The sequence below is a fragment of the Patella vulgata genome, chromosome 3 (assembly GCF_932274485.2).
Source record: "Patella vulgata chromosome 3, xgPatVulg1.2, whole genome shotgun sequence".
In the NCBI taxonomy this organism is placed as follows: domain Eukaryota; kingdom Metazoa; phylum Mollusca; class Gastropoda; family Patellidae; genus Patella; species Patella vulgata.
In genome coordinates this window covers 35,826,734-35,833,822 of record NC_065881.2, presented here as the reverse complement: position 1 = coordinate 35,833,822, position 7,089 = coordinate 35,826,734, and positions in this window count along the sequence as shown.

Sequence of the window (7,089 nt, the reverse complement as noted above, 5' to 3'; positions counted from 1 at the left end):
CATGCTATAACACTATTCTAAACCCGTACCCAAGAATAAATATTAAATATTTAGATTACGAAATGTTCACAATTAAACAGAATTAACAATAAAACAAAATGACAAATTACTACGGCATATTATGAAAATCTTTTCAAATAAAAAAAGAGATTTTAAAGTCGTTTTAGACTGGAAGCTGATTCCCAAAGGTGATTGCATGATTTTACAAATAGACACATGGAGCCCGTGCTCTCGATCTGTCATCACGTTGATAAATCACATAATAAAAATTGGATCCACTCTACTCGTAGTTTATTAGTACCGGGAGAAAAATAATAAGGCTATTTCATACAATCATAAACAATAGAAATATTAACAAGTGTTTAAAATTAGCTGTTCTTGTAAAGCCTCTATTTCCATATTAAGTCAAAGGTCAATGGACAATATCACCGCCGGCGCATGTCCCTATTTGCATTAGTGTTATTTGATATGTGAATTATCATTTGATATATATGTGGAAATTAAATTTTTCTTGGATAGTCCTTTTTACAACCCAGGTAAGAAACAATACATTTATGCATTAAAACGCCCACGTGTAGTAAATATAGACATGATGAAACCAATAGTTTTTCATCAATTGCTCGATTTTATATTTATAAACTGGGTTTTCGAAACAGATTCGTTAGTCTGATATCAATGGAGGTTGGTCCGCATATTGGTAAATAACGTGCATTTATACTTCAGTGGTACGCACGATAATATATAAACAAATTAAACCCACAAAAAATACAAATATATAAATAATTGCAGCCGGACTATGGTACGAAGTATAAAACATGTAGTATTCACCAAGAAATGAAATACGTATAAGAACGAACACATGTAAATACAGCACGTATAAGACCTACACTTAACAAAGACCGATCTGCTTAAAACACACGGAAACAAGAAATCGCACGGTAAATTGGATTTAACACCTACGCGTCAGATAAAGCCTGTTGGTCCGTGATAAAACACCTTTGGTGCAGTTATAACACGCTTTCGAGAAAACTCACCAAACAAAGAATACACACCGTGTCAGTCGTTTTTAACCCGTTCGTTAATTAACATACCGGTACAGAAAACACACCGTCGCCGAGATTTTCACCCCTAGCGATAATTATATCACCACTCAGTCAATTTCTCACCCCTGTTAATTAACACATCGTACCTACAGATTTTAGCCTCTTCGTATTAGATTTGTTGCGATAATTAGAATTTTACCGATATTCATAGAAATTTACCAAATCGGGAGATATCTATGCCCTAAACGTACTAATCTCACTCTTACTACTCAGTGTTAGATATCAATAAATTGTATGGTATGGGGTCGGATGGGGCTGCCGTTATATTGGGGAAGAGAAGCGAAGTGGTGGCTTTACTGAAGAACCACTGTCCCCATTTAATGGAGGTCCCTGCGTGGCTCATCGGCTGGCCCTAGCAATTTAAGATGTGGCCAAGATATCGCCAGACGTGTCGTCGTACAAAAGCATTTTAAATACCCTAACAACACTCTTGCGTCGTTCACCAAAGCAACTATCACAGCTGCAAGTATGGCAGGATATCCTTGACCAACCCAAGCTCAAGCCCTCAGAAGTACACATGGTAAGATGGCTCTCCCTGACCCAGGCCATAGATAATATAATTATATTATCTTTACTACACTAGGATCTGGATGAGTTGTTATATTACTGGCGTTTTGGTTGAAGTGAGGGATAAGCCAAAGAAACGGTCTGTTATGGCGAGTTCTTGGCCTTTTGATGCACAGAACTGTGGGTAAACCACTAGAAACATCAACACTGATGGATTAATCAATGTCTGACGTCATAGGGTCAAAAGCCGCTAGTTTGACTCCTGACATGAACTCCCACTATAACTAACTTGTCAGATCTTCATGTGAGTGTATAATACCTGTGATAGTTATTAACTTTTTTATTTTATTAGTGTATTCAGTGTGTAATCCCTGTGATAGTTATATATTACGTGTGTAGTTTATTCTGTGTACAATACCTGTGATAGTTATAAACACTTGTACAAGTCGGCTTAAAAGTATAAGTCATAATGTGAGAGCTATATGCACAGGCACTTGAAGGGATTAAAATAAAACTTCTTACTACTGCTTGGCTATATATACTATTCAAAAAAAGTAGGGGATATTTGATTTTTAAGTGTTATTAAAGTCACCTAATGAAACTGACGAAGAAACAAATGACAAAATGAAATGAAGTTCACATTCATCGATTTATTCCAAATGATCGTTAGACTACGTAAGGCACAGACTGACCATTATAAGGGTAAAATGATACCCGGGGTCAAACAGCAAAGTTACCACAGCATCACAACCAAGTCAGTAACGGGTAAATCCTCCTCTGTTTGCCAAACAAGCATTGATCCGACGTGGCATACTCCTAATGAGACGTCTAAGGTCATTTTGGTCCAGATTGTCCCATTCCTGTTGCAACGCAGCAGCAAGTTCTTGGACATTGGCAGGACGTTGTTGACGTTGACGTAACCTCTGTCCAAGCATGTCCCAGACATGCTCAATGGGGGAGAGGTCGGGACTCAGTGCTGGCCAAGGTAATGTGGTGATGTTCTGTTGTTGGAGGTAACCTGTAACGATCCTGGCCCTGTGACATCTTCCGTTGTCATCCTGGAAGATGAAACGGCGGCCATGACGTCGTGCGAACGGCACAACATGGACTGCCAAGATGCTGTCTCGGTAGTACTGGCCTGTAACACGCCCTGCAACAACATGTAAAGCCGTTCTTCCAGCAACAGTGATGCCTCCCCACACCATAACAGAACCACCCCCAAATCGATCATGTCTGATGACGTTAACGTCTTGGAAGCGCTCGTTTCGACGACGCCGCCACACCCTCCTACGTCTGTCCAAAAAATCAACAGTGAACCTTGACTCATCTGAAAACATCACATTGCTCCAGCGTCGATTATCCCAGTGTTGACGATCCCTACACCAACGACGTCTTGCCTGTATGTGATGATCTCTCAAACAAGGGATCACGCGAGGACGTCGGGCGCGAAGGTGACCCCTATGCAGTCGATTCCGAATCGTCTGGCCACTCACTCTCACACCAGTGTCTGTTTGAAGACGAGCGCTGATCTGATTTGCTGTGATGACACGATTTCTCAAGGCCAAGGTACAGATAAATTGATCCTGGGCTTGAGTTGTCGCCCTTGGTCGACCTGAGCGTGGTCTGTCCTGTACAGATTGTGTATCACGGTATCTGGACCATAGCCTGCTTATGACAGACTGAGAAACATTCATCGTCCGCGCCACAACCGCCTGTGTTGTGCCGATCTGTAGCATGCCAAGGGCACGTAACCTTTCATTTTGGGTAAGCCGACGCATATCAAAATTTGTTTTCTGGTCACTAAAACAATTAAACTGATGTTTCCACCCTGGAATTCAATGCCACAATGACTGTAACATTCAAAGTCAGAGTCGTGCAAATCTTGGGTTGGACCCCCATGATGATCCCAAGCATCACCTGCATTCCATGCGGTAGCTATTGGTGCGTTTGGGCGTCACATGTAACTGGAAATGTTTCTTCTGTTAGGTTCTATAGTGACTTTTTTCGTAGTCATTTGCATATTTTAGTATTATGCCCCCAAAATCAAATATCCCCTACTTTTTTTGAATAGTATATTATAGTATATTATAATATATAAGAAGGTATTTCAGCCGCCATCTTTGTTTTCAGGTCTGCAAGGCATTTCGACTGCTAACATCTCACAATACTCACTAGCTCTAACACTACCCTGTTTTTATTGCCAACGAGACCTTATTTGATCATTATTCAGCTTCCGATGTAATTAAATTGGCCATTTAACAGCATTATTAATTACAAATCAAACTTGAAGTGCTGTCACTTGCCGATATTCGTCTTCATCAGCCCTGAAATATGTTTTGTTTGTAGCAGTCTGTATCACCCAGTCCCTTATAAACCTATCGGTTACGAAGCGAGGCCGCAAGTGCAGTCTGGATCACCCAGTTCCTAGGAAAATTTCGAGTTTGTGTGCTGCCTGTTGAGAAGTGACACGTGATATAGAATAAACATGTAGGAAGGGTAGGTATAACAATCTACATGTAGCTATAGCTGTCAAGGTGTATTATACTGTATAGTATAACTGCCGTCCATTAATATCTTAGTCAATATAGTGCTTATTTTTATTAATTAAATGAATATAAAATGTTTGCAGTACACACTACACATTGTAAATATGTACATGTACCTACCCTAAGCACAGGTAAGAGAATTTACATAGGTTAATCAAGGTATCTATCTATGTAAAAAGATATGTGCCTGTATCATTAATATAATGTAAATATTCTACATGTACATATTATTATTTCACTTTGCTTTTCCACACTTTGTATTTGTATTTATTTTGTAAAATTATCCATATTTGTGTAACTTAGAATTACCATCAGGCACCCTGTTAGTTATGGCGGGGTATCAGGTTCAAAATGCGATCTGCAGTAGAAAGTAGAAAAAAAAAAGCAAAAGAGAAAATTCTTATCCAAAATGAACATTTTCATGTGGGGAAACATATACCGCTCGTGCTTTTTAGCCTAATACGTCCACCTTTTCAACTTTAAGTCGTAAATATTCTACTTTCAACAACAGAATTTCTACTTTCAATAATCAACTTTTGACATTCGACTTTCAACTTCAGATTTTCTACTCGAAATTTTCTGCTCACGATTTTCTCCATGCATATTACGGAAATAAATTTGATCACGTGACTATTTCTGCATGTCATTAAAATACCGTATTTTTCCAGAAAAATAAACGATCCCAGGGAAACATAACTCTAGTTGTAAGACTAAGATAAGATGGAATCAGACTAGCAATTATTTGCCCATTGTAATCAGTTTGGGTTCCAGCCCTGAGGACCTGTAAACTTTGCTGTTTGGTGATGACTTCATTTCCGAGCTTGAAAAGGACGCCCTTGTGTTTATTATGGCCTCTCATATTTGAAGATAATATAAATGGCTTGTGTGTTGACGGTTGTGCATATCTCTTGGTCAGGAAAGTTGTAGGCACCATCGCCATTGTAAATCATTTGACAGGCCAGAGTGAACAGGGAGGCCTATGATTGGTCAGCAATGTATCAGATTCCATACTGGGGGTGGGGATGAAAAAACTGTTGTAGTGTTACATAATCAGATTATTTTAACTTACTTATCCTGTGGAAATACAACTATACTGCATGTTTCTACATTTTAGATTTGACCACAATTTGGCACTTGAAACTATGTTAACAGAGAAAAACTGTGTGGTTTTCGATGAAAGTGTTAAAAGTTTAATATTGCATCATAATTACTGTTTTAAAGTATTTTCCTGATTTATATTGAATTCATCTCATCTTTTTGAAGAATGCATTTATGTTAAAAAATAAAAATGTTCTGTGGAATTCATAATTCATGTGCTTTTAAATTATCAGATTCCAACTGGGTGGTGGGGATGAAAAAGCTGTTGTAGTGTTACATAATCAGATTATTTCAACTTACGTATCCTATGGAAATACAGCTATATATGAGATATTTTAAAATTGATAAGCACTGCATGTTTCAACATCTTAGATTTGACCACAATTTGGCACTCGAGACTACGTTAACAGAGAAAAACTGTGTGGTTTTCGATGAAAGCGTTATAAAGTCTAATATTGCATCATGATTACTGTTTTAAAGTATTTTCGTGTTTGATTTATATTGAATTTATCATCTTTTTACAGAATGCATTTATTTTCAAAAATAAAAATGTTCTGTTTAATTCAAAATTCTTGTGCTTTTAAATTTCTGTCTGAAATTCTGCAGTTTTCTGATGTATTATAGTGTTTGCAGAATGCTGCACAGCTCATCTGAAAATGCATAGGGGGAGGGGGGGGTGGATGGTCGAATGGTTAGCACGTGCGTGCTGTATAAGGCCTGTCATTGAGTCAACTGGCGTGGTTTCGAATCCCCGGTCGTAAGTGACAAGGACTATGGTCGCCTGTCCAACTTCGTGGGTTTTCTCCGGGTCCTCCGGTTTCCTCCCACTGCTAAAGACCCCTACGCGCAAGCGAATTATTGAAATAAAATTAAAACCGTATGTTAGTCCCGAAATGACCTAGTTTGTGTCGAGTGGACGTTAAACCCAATTTCTCTTTCTCTCTTGAAAATGCATAGATTTTCATAATCTTTGGCCAGGGCATTGTTTATTAGATAACAACAAATTTGTTTAAACTGTGAGTTATAAATAGACAAATTTTCCCTTAATTTTTTTCTCCCTTCTTACTGCATTTTTGGGTTGAATTGGAGTAAAGGGATCAAATTTGCAATTTCATAGCAGTTTTGGGTAATACTGATGATACTACAGCGGAGGGATAGGGGATGTAAAGTGTCTTTCTGCAGAGCAATCATTGTGTCGGAAGTGAGATTTTCACCCCAGTCAACTTCAAATCCCCGTAGCAAAAAATCTAAACGGTCAACCCCGTACAAATTTATGATGAGAATATTGCCAAATGTGGTTCCCGTTGTGCCTATAAAGATTGGAACCAACAGAATGTTGAGCAAACAGCTACAGCCTGTGATGTTACAGCCATTTAACATTGAAGTCAATGGGCAAATAATTGCTAGTCTGAGTCCATCTTATCTTAGTCTTACAACTAGAGTTATCTTTCCCTGGGATCGTTTATTTTTAAATGCCGTATTTTAATGACATGCAGAAATAGTCACATGATCAAATTTATTTCCGAAATATGCATGGAGATAATCTCAAGCAGAAAATCTCGAGTAGAAAATCTGAAGTTGAAAGTCGAATGTCAAAAGTTGATTATTGAAAGTAGAAATTCTGTTGTTGAAAGTAGAATATTTACGACTTAAAGTTGAAAAGGTGGACGTATAAGGTTGAAAAGCACGAGCGGTATGTTTCCCACACGAAAATGTCCATTTTGGATAAGAATTTTCTCTTTTGCTTTTTATTTTCTACTTTCTACTACAGATCGCATTTTGAACCTGATACCCCACCATAGTTAATAATTATATGTTCATTGTGATTGCTTGCT